At 46.4% G+C, this 17,500-nt stretch overlaps 1 protein-coding gene across 1 annotated transcript in view; it reads left to right on the top strand.

Annotated features, from left to right (window-relative positions):
- LOC119581097 (mucin-5AC-like) overlaps positions 1-17,500 on the top strand; it is a 55,992-nt gene that overhangs the window by 29,718 nt on the left and 8,774 nt on the right. The window lies entirely within an intron of this gene.

Here is a 17,500-nt window from a genome sequence, read left to right as displayed (position 1 = left end):
CTCCAGCAAAAGATACGTTACGCAGCAACCGAAAGCGATCAGTAACTCCTCTCTGTACATTGACGGATCACCTTATAACCCCCCCCCCCTCCTGTACCCCCACCTTTAGCGGCGTCTCTCATGTTGCGTCTACGGTCCGTCTTAGCCGAGATTGTCGTACCTTCCGCCAACGTTATCGTGCCGACATCTTTTGTTATCGTACATTTCTCTTTCCCTCTGGCTTTTGTCCGCTCTTCTTACGTGCGCTTTGTCGGTCTTTGCCTTCCTACCTGCTTCTGTGCCTTTGCTCTTCTTCCACCTTGCCCCCCAACCTGCCAGCTTGGGTATTCTTTGCCTTTTACCTTCGTTTTCCATGTGATTTTTTTATGGTTATACCTCAACAAAGGCGTCTTCCATTGTCCGTTTTAGGTATAACTCAGTTTTCGTTGTCCATTAGAAAAAAGCTTCCATTGTTATGTATCTCCATCACCATAATCATTACACGTGTATCCTCAGCTCCAATGCCTTTCATTTTCTCTCCTACCAGTCCCTCCCTCCCGTCCCTCCCCCGCTAGCCTCCTTCATCCTCTCCCATTCCCTTACTATCATTCGCAACATCGTCGTTAATCTCGGCGCCGAATCCAGCATTCCCATCCCTCTCTCCATCACTCACATCCTGTTCGCGGAGATTTAGAAAGCTAGGATGCTGTGACGCAACGGCAGGAGGAAGGAAGCTGCTCATAATCGCCTTGCACGGAACCCAAGGGTGTAAGGCAAGGGTGTAAACAAACCCCGAGAGCGTTGGCGTCCTTCCACACACGCCGGAGGTTTCCCGTCTCCGCTTCGGCGTATCTTCCGCTCTCGGGCTTCCACTTTCGCCCCGTCTTGGCTTCTCTGGGTTCTTCGATATTCACTCTACTTAGATCCACTGCAGTCCACACTAATATTTTACTCCTACTGCTCCACTCTGTATCGACTTCAGAGTCGCTTTACTACTTTTTAACCTGTTTTCGCTTTACAACTTCGCCTCTTTTTCCTTTCTGCAAGAGCATAGTTCCTTTGCGTCTGAACAGTATACTTAAAGCTCGTTCAGTCCCTGCGCTTTGTTTTAGCGCCGAAAATATCATGCCGGGATTTCGAAACTGGTGTTTTTTAACGTTCATTTTGTCTCGCATTGTTGCTCGGTAATGTTAGGAGAAAATGGCTCTTAGCGAAATAATGAAAATGACAATGTTGTCTTATTAGCTGCGTCTTGGAAGGTCACTGGAAGACTTCGCGGTCAGAAAGGCGCCTTGTGTCTTTCTCTCTTTCTCTTTCTCGCTCTCTTTCTTCTCCGCCTTTCTCACCCTCATTCTCCGTTCGACAATGAACTTTGGATGTGACCGTTATGTTTAACAGTGCCAGATAACATAATGACGTTCTCCGCTACCCAAACCTCTCTTAAATACCAACATCGAGTTGAATGTGCATCCAACACGGTTTAACGACATCAAGACATAGATTGATAACGCAGCACCATGTTCTCCAAATCGCCAAATCATACCCCCGAGCCACTCCACGATATCAAAACACAGAATGAAACAGCCTAACTACGAGAAAAGGCGTTTTTTAAGAGACACGAGATCACGCAGCAGACTAGCGCTACGTCACAGAGCGTGAGCCCCATCAGGCACGCATTATGCATTATACATCATTATACACAGAGCGTCTCTATTAAGATTCCTGCTTCGTTGTGGCTTATGATGGCACCTGAACTCACATGACCTCGAGCATACGCAGCCATAAGGTAGTCATTTGATCACAAAGCCCTCGACAAAAAGGCTTTATGATGGGGCATAGCGCTATAATCCCCTCCAGGTACGAAAGGTCAGGAAGTAATGCCTTATGAATGGCAGTGCAGGAAGCTAAAGATGGTCGATGGATGCGCTTCGTGAAAGTGCGTAATTGATCCAATTATGATATATATATATATATATATATATATATATATATATATATATATATATATATATATATATATATATATATATATATATATATATGGGCGTGTGTGTGTGTGTGTGTATTATCTTATAAAAGACATGACAATGTTAAGATCCAGTCACAACCATAAATGTAAAAGCAGCTAAGACTGGTTGCATATTTATATTTCTTTTCATTTTATTTGTTCGAAAGGATTTTTTTTTTTCTGCGAGATACACTTTTCTTCAAATCTTTTTTTCGAAACCTCTTCTTGCGAAATATTTTTTTTTCTCTTTATCTTACTCGAAAGTACTCTTTTTCTTACCAGACAACGTAAGAGTAGACGTTACAAATGTCTGTTTAAGCCGCCACTCCATCTTTTGTGAGCCGGAGAACTGGGTAAATGAGCTACATTAAAAGGTAACAAGAGGTTAGCTTTGTTTAGAGGAACCCCTGGGTAGCGAAGGCCGTGTCGCCGCCCACAATATGGAAGGCCCCTTTAGCTCCCCGTCTGAATCCCTCCTCCCTTAACTCCCTATAGGTCTACTTCCCTTATGTTTCGTTTTATAATTTCCTCCCTTCCCTTAGTCTTCCTCCGTTAGGTCTTCCTCCCTTCTGTTGGGTCTCTTCCCTTGGATTCCCTCCCTCTCGTACCCGCTGGACTTACCTTTCCGAGACCTGGTGCTGCCTTCGGACCCTTATTGTTGTGGTTTGTTGGTCTTGGGGCTTTGTAAATCTCGCAGGAAGTTGTATAGGTCGTCGGAGAGCGATGGTCTTTAGGGGAACCACGAGACTCGACGAAGGGGGAACCAGGAAACTCGGTGAAGGGGGAATCAAGAAATTCGATGATTGGGGAACCAGAAAACTCGACGAAAAGAGACCCCCTCCCCCCCAAAAAAAAAAACGAAGGGGGAACCAAGAAACTCGACGGAGAGAGACCCAGATAACTCGAAGAAGGATAACTAGGACACTCGACAAAGCTTCGAAGAGCCTCCTGCTGCCTCTGACGACAACCAATTCCCGACGTCCCTTTCCCGGCGGAGGAAGAACTCTCAGTCCGCACTCCTCCCCGGATCCCGAGAACCTCCCAAGGAATCAGTCGTGGCGGCGTCGGTCAGTCAACCCCGCTGCATCTTACGCAAAGGGGAGCGTGATCGCCTCTCAGTCAGGAGTCTCATCAGAAGCTCGTCATCCATCATCGACCGCGAGCAAACGTACACGGTGGAGCGTGACCGAGGCATTTCGAAGATCACAGGGCGGAGGAACGGAAGATTTATTCTCAGTAGCTGTGTTTTTTAGAGAGAGGCTGAGTTTTAGATAAATAGATATGTAGGTAGATGTATTTATAAAGAGAAAGGAAGGGGATTGGAGGAAGTGGGGGAACAGTATTTATCATTCATGCTATATTCATACGTGTTATTCAATATACTGTTTGCTTATGGAGTTAATAATGAAATGATTCATATTCATTTAATAAATCGGCATCATCAGCTGACCGTTTTTTTTTTCTTTTTCTTTTTTCCTCTTAAAAATGATTTATATGAAAACCAATGAGGTATCTTTTCCTATATTCTGTAATGGGGAAATGTCCCAAAACCATAAATTCGAAACAAGGAGTAGAATTTGGCCGTTGTTAAGTCACCCGAACGCAAATTAACACGGGCCTGCGAGGAAGAACGCCCGTGTGACAAAACCTAGGTAAGAATTGTGAATGTAACGAAGTTCTAGTGTAAACTTGCCTTCCCTCTGCCACCTCCCTCAGCCACCCCCTCTGTCGCCCCCTCCTTCCCACCTTACACCTTTTCTTCACCCTCCCTACCCAGTCTCACTCTGTCTACACTACCCACTTGAATGCCCATTTCCCCCGTTACCTGTACACATCCCTTCTCCCTTTCCCTCTCCCTACCTCCTCCTTTCCTTCATTCATTCCTTCATCCCTCTCTCCACCTTTCATTCCCCCTTCATCCCCCACCTTTCATCCTCCCTCATCCTCCACCCCTTCTCCTTCCTCCTCATCCCCCACCACCTTTCCCCCCCTGCCTCCTCCTCCTCCCCTCACACCACGCCACCTCCCCCTCCCCTTCGCCCCCCCCCCTTTCGTGATGCGCTTGATCCCCTTCACTCACGTATAAACATCCTACTTACCCCACAAGGCAAGGCTGGTCTACATCTCTCCTTAATTATCATCGGCATCCGTTCCTCTCCGTTTTCACACTCGCTGCTCTCGCTCGGAGCGTCGTCAGCTATTCCCCAGTCCGTGGCTCTATCTCTGATTCTAGATCCTAGATCTCTCTCTCTCTCTCTCTCTCTCTCTCTCTCTCTCTCTCTCTCTCTCTCTCTCTCTCTCTCTCTCTCTCTCTCTCTCTCTCTCTCTCTCTCTCTCTCTCTCTCTCTCTCTCTCTCTCTCTCTCTCTCTCTGCATTTCTCTCTCTCTGCGTTTCTCTCTCTATCTATTATCTCAAGTGTTAGTTGAATTTGTGTGAGAGACTGTGTCTTCGCTCAGTTTATCCTGAAAAGTGATCATCCTCTCTTCCACTTATCCTCGCTATTCCAACCAACTCCTTCATACTGCAGATCTCTCTCTCTCTCTCTCTCTCTTCTCTCTCTCTCTCTCTCTATCTATCTATCTATCTATCTATCTATCTATCTATCTCTCTCTTTCTCTCTCTCTCCTTCCCCTTTTTCTCCTCCTCCTTCTCCTCCTCCTCCTTCTTCCTCCTCCTCCTCCTCCTCCTCCTCCTCCTCCTCCTCCTCCTTTCTCTTTACCTTCTCCTTTTTTTCCTTCTCCTTCTCCTCTCTTTCTTCCCTTTTCCATCTCCTCTCCTACACTCCCCCCTCCCCACAAAAGTACCGATTTGATGGTAAACACTTGAGAAGGAAACCCAGACATTTCACCTAAACCGTTTGTCCAGTCTACGGGACTTCCTCCTCTGGCAGAGCTTTACACACAATCGTGGAAGGGGGTGCGGTGTGGGGTAGGAGGGAGGGGGAGGGGGAGGTAGAGGGAGGGAAGGAGAAGGGTAGAGGGAGGGAGGGGGAAGGGGAGGGAGAGGGAGGGAGGGAGAAGGGTAGAGGGAGGGAGGGAGAAGAAGGGGGAGAAGGTGTGCGTCGGATGGAGCGGGGAGGGAAAAAAGGGAAGGGTAGGGGGAACGGAGGGTGAAGGTAAGGGGGAAGAAGATGAGGGAAGAAAAGACTAAGGGGGGGGAGGGGGTAGAAGAGGACACAAAAATAGACTATTATTGTGATTCTTTCTTTCTTTCTTTTCTCTCTTCTCTTTTACTCTTTACCTGTGCGGATTTTATTGCTTTTCGAATCTAATGGTTTTTCTATTGGGAAATTTATTTGTACTTTCGAATTTTGTTCTTTCTATTCAGACAAATATTATCGAAAAATGATAATACATTTATATTAGAGTATATGAATAATCACCAACAGCGTCTTGTACCAATACAAATAATATCTCTTTTATTTTAACTAATATCAGTAAGTTCGAAACACTTTAGAAAGATAATAAAAATACCGAAAAAGGGGGAAAAATAAATCACCACATTCAAAGATAAAAAAAATATTAAGCCATTAAACCAAAGATAGATAAATGATAGATAACAGGTAAAAAAAACGATGGAGTTTCAAGCGACATCCAACCCGGTGAGACTTACGTAGGACAGGAAGGATCAAAATACAGGAGGGAAGGAGGGAGGGAGAAAGAGGAGGAGGGAAGGAGGGAGAGAGAGAGAAGAGGATGAGGAGGGAAGGAGGGAGGGAGAAAGAAGGGGAAAGAAGGAAGGAGGGAGGCAGAAAGAAGGAGAAGGAAGGGGTAGAAGAGGGAAGGAAGAGGAGATAGAGAAAAGGGGGGGGGTGGATGGGGGGAGAAGGGACAGAAGATCGTCACATTTTCTGTAGCTTCCTAAACGTGATTACTCGATGGATAGGATTACGGGGGGGGGGGGTAATTCATGGAGGGATTGGGGATTTTTTGCTATTTATTTGACTGTCGCTTTGATGGGATTGGTAAGTTCTATTTACTCTCTCTCTCTCTCTCTCTCTCTCTCTCTCTCTCTCTCTCTCTCTCTCTCTCTCTCTCTCTCTCTCTCTCTCTCTCTCTCTCTCTCTCTCTCTCTCTCTCTCTCTCCTCCCTCTTCTTTCCTTCTTCCCTCCCTCCCTTTCCTCCTCCCTCCTCCTTCTCCTTCCCTCCCTCCTCCCTCTCCCTCCCACCCCTTCCCTCCCCATCTCCCCCAAACACATAAACCACCTTCATTTAACTCATCTCCACCCCCATCGCCTCCTCAGCAGCAGTGCCGAATACAGCCCTCATAGTTCCTTCTCGCCACAAAAACCCCTCTAGTGTCTAGTGTGGGAAGATTCCGTGCCCGCTCTCCCACCGGTGGCGTGATCACAGCCTAGGGTGCTCCTCCGCTCCCGTTCCTCCGTCTCTGGGTGTTCGGGGCTCCAGGCTCTATTATTTATTTATTTTCTGGTGTTGGTTTTCATTAAAAAGGGAATTTTCTTTTGTTTGGGGGGGGGTTCTTTTTTCGTTTTTTTTTTCCTAATCTTACTATGCTATTTTTTTTCTTTTTATATATATTTTTTTCGTAGACATGATTCTCCCTCTTGGTTTCAGTCTGTCACCTACGTTTCTGGTACGTTTTATCTTTATTAATCAGTGTTCTGGATGCGTATAGATACAAGTTGTGTGTGGTATGGGGTTGAATTATCCACTTTTTTAAATATTTATAATAACCCCTCCCAAGATACAAAGGATGTCAAATTACTCCCCCACTGTAACGTTAGACCCACAATTATAATAACAAAAAAAAGTACTCCCAATCCCAGTCCCTCACCCTTAACCCCCCCCTCCCACTTCACGTACCCTGTTTGACCTGGCGTTGGAGTTTGATTGGTATAGAATGGACACGGTAGTTCCTTTTATTCTACCCTCCCTATACCCTCCCTCTCTCCTTGAGCTCCCTCCTTCCTCCTCCTTCATTCTCTTCTCTTTCCTTCTGCTCATATTCTTGTTATTCCTCTTCTTCTTCCTTCTTCTTCTTCATCTTGTTCTTCTCCTTCTCCTTCTCCTTTTCCTTCTTGTTCTCCTCCTCCTCCTCCTCCTCCTCCTCCTCCTCCTCCTCCTCCCTCTCCTCCTCCTCCCTCTCCTCCTCCTCCCTCTCCTCCTCCTCCCTCTCCTCCTCCTCCCTCTCCTCCTCCCTCTCCTCCTCCTCCCCCTCCCCCTCCCCCTCCTCCTCCTCCTCCTCCCCCCCTCTCCTCCTTCTCCCCCCTCTCCTCCACCTCGCTCTTTCTTCCCTATACCCATCTCCTTTTCTTAGAAGACACCCCTCCTTCTTCCTTCTCCTTCGCCTTCTCCTCCTCCTAATCCCTCCTCATCCTTCTGCACCTTCTTCATATTCTTCTTCTCTTTCTCCTCCACCCCCTCTTCCCCCCCTTCCCCCCCTTGTCTCCTTCCCCCCTAGGCCCCCCGTGTTGTGATGAAGAGCGGTGTAACTTCGCACTTATCTTCACCTCGGGGGTTCGAGGCCTCTCTCTTGTTGTCGTTTCGTCTCGATATTTCTCTTTGAGTTTCCCCGCTTAATATATATTTCTTTGCTCTCTCTCTCTTGTCTCTTGATTTGTTTATTATTTCTATTTACTGTTTATTATTATTTGATTATTATTGTTATTATTATTATTATTATTTGATTATTATTGTTATTATTATTATTATTATTATTATTATTATTATTATTATTATTATTATTATGAGGTGGGACGAGGATGCCAGTCAGTGTTTATCTTTTTGTTTTGTGTCCCTTTTCTGAATCTTTCCCTGTCTTTTCTCTTTCACTCTATGTAACTTTCTCTCTCTTTCTCTCACTCTTTCGCATGGATCTCCATGGATCTTTTCACTCTTATCCTCTCTCTCTCTTCTCCACTTTCATTACATTTCCCACCTTTCTCTCTTCCTCTCCCTCCTTCCTTCTTTCTCCCCCCCCCCCTCCCCCGCAACCCCAGGATCGCTACCTGAAGCAGCGTTAAGGTCCCGCCGGATGTATCCAAGGTTGCCGCTGGACCTTTAATACCCCCCACCCCCTCACCCCCCTCTCTCGTCCCTCAGCCCCTTCTCCTACCCTTGCCCCTCTCTCCTTCCTCCCTTATACTTCCTTTCTTCTCCTCCTCCTCTTCGTTTTTCTTCTTTGTGCACCTTCCCTCTTTTCCTCCTGTTCATCCTCCTCTTCCCTCCTCCTTCTCCTCGCACTCTTCTTCTTCCCTCCTTTCTCCCTATTCTCTCCCCATCCCCCTTTTTCCTCTCCCTCCCTTCCCCCTGCGTGATCTCTTCCCTCCGGGTGTCTCGGCCTAAGGGTCTGTCCTGCGGAAAGTGTTTACAAGAATAAATGACCTATTGTCGAAAAAAAAACGAATAGATTAATGATTTTTTCCTTCCTTTTTTTCAGTCTTTATTTTTATTCCTGATGATTTTTTTTCTCTTTTTACTAGTTTATGCCTTCCAGTTCTTATTGTTTTTTTCAGGGCGTTTCATTTTACATTCTAAACTTATTCTCGTATTTTGTTTATCTTTCACCTCCGTCTTTTATCGAACGATATTTTACTGATCGAGTTTATTTTTGCTGAATAGTGTATGTCCTCAGCCTTAATGCAAACCGTCAATCACAAACATTACTCAGTATAAACGAGATGGCTAGTCTTATTCTCCTTAAAAATGGCGGTTACTCAAATAACGTAGTAAAATAAACAGTTAATATATCTCGTTCTAAAGGCTCCCTTCTTCAAGAATTTATCTACATCTCGGTGTTATGAATAGGCAAGCAATAAACGCCATTACCCTCACGAGAATCAGATCATGGGAAACCGGCCCCTGCGTCTTCAGATAACCCAAAGCTCTTGAGACTCTGACATATGGACAATAACCCATCACTGCCCAATCTTCCTCTGGCCATTACGGCCAATTAGAAGCGAGGAAACACGGGGATCGGGGAGGGGGGAGGGGGGAAACTTACCACTAAATGCCCCCATCCTCTAAATTAAACTGTTTACCTCTGGTCAATCGGCAAGGAAGGAAAATGCTTCTTACAATAATCCCGTGGACTCGCCGAGCTACTGAATATCCCGTTTTCTGAGAGGATTCGTTTTCTAAGAGGGGAGAAGGGGAGGGGGTAACTCGAGTAAATTAGCCGATGGGTCAAATTCTCTATGGGAGCAATTGTGCGTAAATTTTCTCTCTCTTTCTGTCCCCTCCTCTCCCTTTTGTGAGTCCGGTGATTTACGAATTTAATGGAGAGTGATTCTGTATGGTAGACGAGGCTAAGAAAGGATAATAGTGTTGGTGAACTTAGACTAAATGTTATTCAGCCAGATAGATTGGATACCTTTTGATTAAAAATGGATTGGAATTAAAATCCAATTCGTATTTTGTCGTATTTGATTGACCATGACAATTCCGAATCCGCAATTGCCTTCATTCTATTTTCTCACACGCCAGTCCCTGTGAACATACGGAGATAATTTTTCCTGAATCTTATACCACTGGAATTTCTATTTTTTTTTCAGTTACGCCGCTGCGATATTACATATCACATATCAGAAACAATTTTAAAATTCCTTTTAACAAGAATATCAAATAACAGAAGCTTTCTTAGCACCGTGGGAGAAGAAAAAATAAAAATCACAAGATCTAGCAAGGTCGGATCTGGTTGGGGATTGGGGGGGGGGGGGTTAGGTCGACCTCAAGAGCGCCAGAGGGAGATGGTAGGGGGGAGGGGGGTAGGGGTCGACCTCAAGAGCGGGAGAAGGAAGGGTGGAGGAGGGGGGGGGGAGGGGAAGGAAGTTCACGTTCGTAAAAGGGGTTCCCAGGAAGAGGCCGCGTTCAAAAGAGGGATGTGGTGCGTATATTAAGCCGTGCTGCGTTCACAATGATAGGAAGGAAAACGGTGGTTTCAGGCGAGGGTGAAAAAAAGAAGAGAGAAGAAGGAAAGCGGAAGGGGGGGGGGGTCATAGATGGGGGGGCTGTTTAGGCGGTGAGAAATGCGTTCAAAAGCAACGCCGATATATACGTTCGAGGCGTAAATTTTACGTTCGAACGCGCGCATTTCCTTTCACGCTTGAACGCGCTCGGTAAGCCTTCCCGCCATTCTTTTCTCTGAGTTTTCCTGCCTTTCTTCTCACCAGCTTTCTCCACGCTATATTTCTTCCCCCTTCTTTCTCGCCCTACGTTTTCCATCTTCTCTCTCGCCCTTTCATTTTCCATCTTCTCTTTCTTTCTTATTCTCCATTCCTCATCTTCCATCTCTTTACCCCCTCTTTCACGACCTCTTTCTATCTCCCATCTCCCATTTCTCATTCTACCCTTTTACCATTTCTCAAACTCACACTTTCAAAGAATCCCTTCCTTCAATCATAAAAAAGAAGGAAACAGAGCAAAGCAAAGACACACACACAAAAAAAACTATAGAAAACAGGAAACGATAGACAATAATACCAGAAAAAAAGACGGATCGGATGCGCCACAACGGAAAACAGGAACGGATTAGGAGCGAGACAGGAAGGAGGGCGTTTACGAATACGCTGTTATCACGGCGGAAAAGGGAAGAGGAGGAAGAGGGGGGAGAGAGGGAGAGAGAGAGGGGGAGGAGAAGGGAGAGAAGGAGGGAGATGGAGGATGGAAAGGGACAGGAGGAGGGGGAGGGAGAGGGAGAGAAGGAAGGAGGAGGGAGAGGGAGAGCAGGAGGGAAAGGGGTTAAGGAGATGGGGGAGAGAAGGAAAAGAAGGGAGAAGGGAAGGATTGAGGCAGCAGCAGGGAGGAAAGAGGAAAAGGGGTAGAGAAAAAAGAGGGAAAAGTGGCAGAGTAATAAAAGAAGAATAAAAGGAAGAGAGAGAAAGGGGTAGAGGTGGTGGAGGAGGAATCGGAGAGGAGGAGGTAGGAAAGAGGGAAAAGGCTGTGGGGGAGAAACGAGAAAAAAGGGAGGAGGGAAGAGAGGATAAGAAGGATTGATAGACGTGGGGGGGAGAAAGGAAGGGGAGGGGGGAGGGGGGATTATGGGAGATTTTAAAAAGGTGGACAAATAGGGGAAACGAACTGTGAATAGAGAAAAAAGGAAAATGAATGAGCGAGATGATGAAGAAGAATAAGGAAGAGAGAGAGAGACAGAGAGAGAGAGAAAAAAAGAGATAAAGATCACACAGAATCAGAGAAACAGAGAAATAAAATATCCTTGATAAACGGGTAGATACGAGAGACGCAGATCTATAGATAAACAAATAATAAAGGTATGGGAATATGCGGGACTTAGCGAGGGGGAGGGGGAGGGGGAGGGAGGAGGAGGAGGAGAAGGGGAGGGAAGGGGGAGGGGGAGCTGGAGGATGAGGAGGAGGAGGAGAGGAAGGGGGAGAAGGAGGAAGAAGAAGAAGAAAAAGAAGAAAGAAGAAGAAGGATGAGGAAGAAGAAGAAACAGGGGGAGGAGGAAGAAGAAGAAAGAGGAGAAGAAGAAGAAAGAAGAAGAGGAAGAAGAAAGAGGAGGAGGAGGAGTGGGGGCTGTAGAGGCAAAGAGGTTGAGTGTGGGGGAAGAGGGGGAGGGTCCTTTAGGGGAGAGGGAGGGGGAGGGGGGGATTGTAGTGGTTGATGAGGTTAACCATCAATCAACCGCATTCTTAACGAGTTACGTGGGAAACTAGACTTAAAGTTTGACGTCTGGCATTTTGTCGATTTGCATTACACTTACCACAGAAATATACCTTTAATAAATGCATCTACAGCTACGTTTAAACACATCTTTATTCGTCGATTTTGTTATTATCTATTGCTTTGCCTCGTTGGCATTATCCCATTCTCATTCCATTTCTCTTGGGTTTTTCATATTCGTTATCAAGGGAAGAAACACAGGCAGGATATTAAAACAAGGGAGCTTAAGATAACAAAAGACTAAACTATGCGCGAATTACGATAAAAAAAAGTGTCTTTTCATTTTTTGCGCAGTCATGTGTCTGCGTAATGAGCGCTGGTCACCACCTGGTCACCTGCTTCTCCACATCCTCTTCTTCCTCCCTTTCTTCCTCTTTTTCTTCCTTCTCTTCCTTCCCCCCGCCCCTCCTCCTCCTCATCTTCACCCTTCTCTTCCTTCCTCTCCTATTCTTCATCTAAACATATTCTTCGTCATCCTCGTTATTCTCCTCCGTTCTATTTCTACTTTTTCTTCTTCTTCTGCTGCTGCTTTTTCTTCTTCTCCTTCTTCTTCGTCTTCTTCTTCTTTGTCATCTACTTCTTCTTATTCCTCTTCGTCTTTTTCTGCTTCTTCTTCTACTTATTATTTTTCTTCTTCTTCTTCTTTTTCTACTTCGTTTTCTTCTTCATCTTCGTGTTCGTCTTCAAGCTTCTTTTTCTTTTTCTTCTTCTTCTCCACTCCCCCCACCATCACCCCTTCCACCATCACCCACTCCACCATCACCCCCTCCACCATCACCCCCTCCACCATCACCCCCTCCACCATCACCCCCTCCACCATCACCCCCTCCACCATCACCCCCTCCACCATCACCCCCTCCACCATCACCCCCTCCACCATGCCCTCCACCACCAGTCCTCGTGACCCCAACCCGATCACCGTCTGTCCCACAATCCTGCGGTCTCGAGCCTGGGAAAGGGAGGGACGCCACGATAGAGTGTAGAGCAGGGGGATTTTTAGGGTGATCTTTAGGGAAAGTGGACAGGGTGATGTAATGGATGAGATGTAATGTAGACAGTGAGAGAGAGGGAGGTAGGGTGGTAGGGAAGGAGAGAGAGAGAAAGAGAGAGAGAGAGAGAGAGAGAGAGAGAGAGAGAGAGAGAGAGAGAAAGAGAGAGAGAGAAAAAAAAAACGAAAAATTTAAGAAAAAAGAACTCTTAGAAGAGGCATTTATGATAATTAGGGAAGTTAAGAAAAAATGTCCTTGTAAAGCTCAGTAAAATACGAGTGGCAAGACAAGGTTACGCAATAAATGATCATCGACATATTTGTGGTGTTAATACATTAATTTTCTTTCGTGTGTTTTTGGCATCAATTCGCATTTCATATTTCTTAAATAATCTATATAAAAAATTAAAGACTGATTTAATCTTCCAAGTCAAGTAAACACATCATGAAAATAAGCAAAGCACACACACACCTAAAAAAAAATAATGATAATTATAATAAACGGGAAAAAAAGAAACATAGAAAGAAAGAAAAATAGGAAGAACCGGAAATACACAGAAGAGAGAGAGAGAGAGAGAGAGAGAGAGAGAGAGAGAGAGAGAGAGAGAGAGAGAGAGAGAGAGAGAGAGAGAGAGAGAGAGAGAGGAAAAAAGGAAAACGATAACGTCCCCAAAGTAAGACACCAGGACAAGGACGCACACAGGAATAAGGAGGTCCAAGGAGGAGAAAATAAGTAAGGCAAGAGGGCGTGGACAAGGAGCGCGCAGGGAGGGAAAACGGGGTCTTAAACAGTAGATATTACGGCATATTAAGAGGTCCTCAGCTTGTGGTTATCGCCTCTCAAGTGCCCAGCTGATCGGGACGGTTGGTCTGGGCACCTGTTAATTACCCATCATGTGTACCTGCCCAGGTAAATTGTAGAGGGGGGGTTAGGTAATCGTCTAGGCAGGTGGGCAGGTGTATAACGGCTGACGGTCTGTTTGTCACGTGGAAAGCGCAACGGTTTCTTAGCGTTACATTCTTTGGTCTTGGGGGGAATTTTAAAAGAAAAGAAGAGGAAGGATTGTTCGAGTGGAGTGGGATTCCTCGTTTCTGAATACGGCATGTGAGACGCGTGTTTGCGGTTAATTTTTCCTCTCTAAATCCTCTAAATCCTCATAGTTTTTCTTTCTTTATTACCTTTATATTCTTTTATGTTGATTCATTTTCATAACATTCCTTCTACCTTTCGCCACTTTTCTCTCCGTCTCTCCCACGTGTCTCGGAAAATCGTTGATACTTTCTTCCGTTCAGCTCACCAGACTTCACATTCCTCAATATGAATCAGTCCTAACTCGTCCATGTAAACCGACAGCTGCACTGATCTCACGCACTCCATTTTAGTAGTGTGACGCCTGCTCTACCTGCCCGCCTGCCATCCAGCCTGACAGGTCATGAACAGATGTCGGGAGTTGTGCATGACCACAGGTGTGCAGCGCGGCCAGATGCGAAGTGTTGGGGGTGGAGGCAGCCATGCATTAAAGGGGGGTAAGGGAGGGTGCATGAGACTAACAGACTGGGAGGAAAGGTCGGAGTGCATGACATGTCTTTTTGAATAATCACGGGCAAGGAATGTGAGGGAGGGAGAGAGACAGAAGGAGAAGGGAAGAAAACGACAGGTTTATAATATACATGAGATATACGACAAAGAAAGCGAAAGAAAATAATGGAGGAGAGAAAAATAAATGAAACCCTAACAAAAAAAAATAATGAAAAATAACCACTGAGGAAGATGACGAATGTGCTCTAACTAATAAGTATTTCGACTTCGCTGCGGCGTCGAGCGGAGGGATATAGCCGTGCGCTTCGGCCGCGGGACGGGGGCGCCGAGGTCACACGCAGGTCAAAGGTCGCGGGATAATTGCAGTCACCGACGACCCCGCCGCTGCTGCCGTCCCACCAGGTAACCCTCCCCCCTTGCCTTCTTTCCCCCTTATGGCCCTACCCCCTTCTCTCCTCCCCCTTTCTGCCTGCCTCTCTGCTTCTCTGCTAATTCCCCTGCCGACCCTCCCTGCCAACGCTCCTCACCCCCCCCCCCCTCTTCTTACTCGTCTTCTTCCTTTTGTCCCTCTTCTTCCTCCTCTTTCTTGTTCTCATCTTCCACCTTCTTCTCTTCACCCTCCACCTCCTCTTCATCCTCCTTTTTCTCCCCCTCCTCCTCCTCCTCTTACCACCCCTTACTTTAACCAGCCTCTCCTGCCTTCCCCCAAGCAAGGCAGTCAACAAACAGTCTTTTCCCAATTCTTCTCCTTCTCTCCTCTTCCTTCGCCTCCTCCTCCTTCTCCATCTTCCCCGCCACTCCTGCCTCTCTTCTTCTTCTTCTTCTTCTTAATACCTTACCACGCTACTGTTATTATATCCCGCCACACCCTGCTCTGCTCGTCTCCTAGCCCATCCACTTTGGCGAGATCCTTGCACCCTGTCACCCTTGCTTTTCCTTTCTCCCACTCTGTCTCTCTCTTCTTCTCTGCCTCTGTCCTTCCCTCTCAACCAACCTTTACTCCTTCCTTTCCTCTTTTTCTCCTTTCGCACTCAACTTTCTTCCCCCCCTTGCCCTCCCTCCTTCACGGCGCTCTCAACTTCCTTTCCTTCGCTCTTTCTTTTTTTCTCCCCCTCTCCCTTCTTCTGTTCTCGGCCTTTCGTCGTCATTCTCTTCTCCTTTTTGTCACTCCTTCTCTCCCTTTCTTCCTCATTCTCTTCTCCTACTTCTTGTTACTCCTCCTTCTCCTCCTCTTCTCCCCCCCTCTTCTCCCGAGCACAAGCTAATCGCCCCGTCAATGACCTTGGCCTTCAGACATGAGGCGCATGAGCGAGGCTTTTGCAGGTCTGAAGGTCAAGTTGCCTTAAGTCAAAGTGCAATGGATAGGATTATCAAAGCTGGGCGTTGCAACTTTTCCTTTTGTTGTGCAATGTTTTTTGAGCAGTGGCTCTCTGCGAATGTCTTCTCCGTCTGGAACCTCGTCTGACTCTCTGGTGATCATAATTACATTTCGTTTTTTTAATCACGGGCAATATTTCAGATTAGAAATAACAGTACCCCCGTCAAGACCCGTTTTCTTTGTGTAGTTAATTACGTTTTCTGTCCTTTTTTTAACCCCACATTCTTCACTGTTTCTCTTTTTTATCTATTACCGTCATTATTATTCCATTACATCTCCTCTCCCGTCATCAATTGCTGAGAAAGAATTCACGTCATTAGAGTGTATCACGAGAATGGTTATCGTAGTTACCCCTTCGACAGTCACCCCCCCCCCTCGTCGCCCTCCCCCCAACCCCACCGACGGAAGGGTGACAGCGGTCGTACCCCCGGGCAATAGAGACCGGGGGAGGGGGGGAGGGGAGGTCGACACAGGTGTTTGGAGTCTCCGGAAGAACACCTTTTTGTTAACGAACTTTGCTGCTACAGGTGAGAGCGTGCAGGTAGAAAGTTTACTGTGTCAGGTATGGCTAACGCTATCGGTTGACGGGGCTGTGACTTGCTTGGGAAAGTGGGTTGTAGGCTAAGGTAAGGGCAAGGAAGGCAAGGAAGAGGGAGGTAGAAAGAGCGATAGGGAAGGAGGTGATGCGAGCGATATTCGGTGATTATTTGTTATTCTTTGTTCACTTTTTTTCTCTCTCCCAATTCACATTCTTTATCTCCTTTCCTTTGTTTGTTTGGCTGTTTGTTTTTATTTTCCATCTTCTTCGTATGTTTTCCTCTCTCTCTCTCTCTCTCTCTCTCTCTCTCTCTCTCTCTCTCTCTCTCTCTCTCTCTCTCTCTCTCTCTCTCTCTCTCTCTCTCTCTCTCTCTTTCCCTCTCCCTCCGTCCCTCCCTCCCTTCCCTCCCTCCCTCCCTCACCCTCCCTCACCCTCCTTTCACCTCCCCCATCACCTTTCCCATTCCCCATCGACTCTCTCACGCAAGGTCAGTGTCGTGACCCATTACATAAAGAGAGGTCGTCATTCTTTTAAACTTTTATTCATATATAGAGTAATATTTGGGGAGAAGGGGAGAGGGGAAGGACAGAGGAGGGGGGGGGGGAGAGAGGGAGGTCAAGGAGCGTATGGGACGCAAGGTTGGGGGGGAGGGGGAGGAATGGAGGGAAGTATGGGTGGGAGTGATGGGGGGGGAGGTAGAAAAGGAGGGAAACGAGAGAAAGGGAAGAAGAACCGCGAGGGCGGAGAGGAAGAAGAGGATGGAAAGAGAGGAGAATGATGAGAGTAAATAAATGAGATCTTTAATCTGCTTGCCCCCCCCACACTTTCTCTCTCTCTCTCTCTCTCTCTCTCTCTCTCTCTCTCTCTCTCTCTCTCTCTCTCTCTCTCTCTCTCTCTCTCTCTGACGCCGTGACCTCGACATTCCTCCAGTGACCCTGACCCGAGAGCAGTGATTTGGCCGGAGGGGGGGGGGAGGGGGAGAGAGGGAGTCAACAGGAGGAAAAAGAGGGGGATGAGAAAGGAGATCTAGAGGAGGAGGGGGAAGAGAGATGACGAAATAATGAAGGCGAAAGGAATGAGGCAGAAAGACGGAAGTTAGAGAGGGGAATGAAAGAGCAAGTGATGAGAGGGAACGGGAAGAGACAGAGAGAAGAAAGACAGGGTAAATATAGGGAATACGAAGAAGGGCGAACGCAACGAGAACCAGGAAGAACGATAGTTAAAAAGAGAACGTTTATCTGTTTTCTGGATCTCTCCGCAAAACATTTGCAATAATGAAATACAAAAAACAATAAATAAACACAATAAAGGGAGGTAAAAAAATACAAACCACACTAACAAGCAAGGACGTAGACAAATACAGACCACAATAATAAGGAAGAATGTAAAAATGATGATGATAATAATGGACAAGTCACCGCAAAATA

This window comes from Penaeus monodon, chromosome 14, assembly GCF_015228065.2.
Source record: "Penaeus monodon isolate SGIC_2016 chromosome 14, NSTDA_Pmon_1, whole genome shotgun sequence".
NCBI lineage: Eukaryota > Metazoa > Arthropoda > Malacostraca > Decapoda > Penaeidae > Penaeus > Penaeus monodon.
The sequence above is the reverse complement of the archived record's forward strand: the minus strand, read 5'-3'. Positions and strand labels throughout refer to the sequence as shown.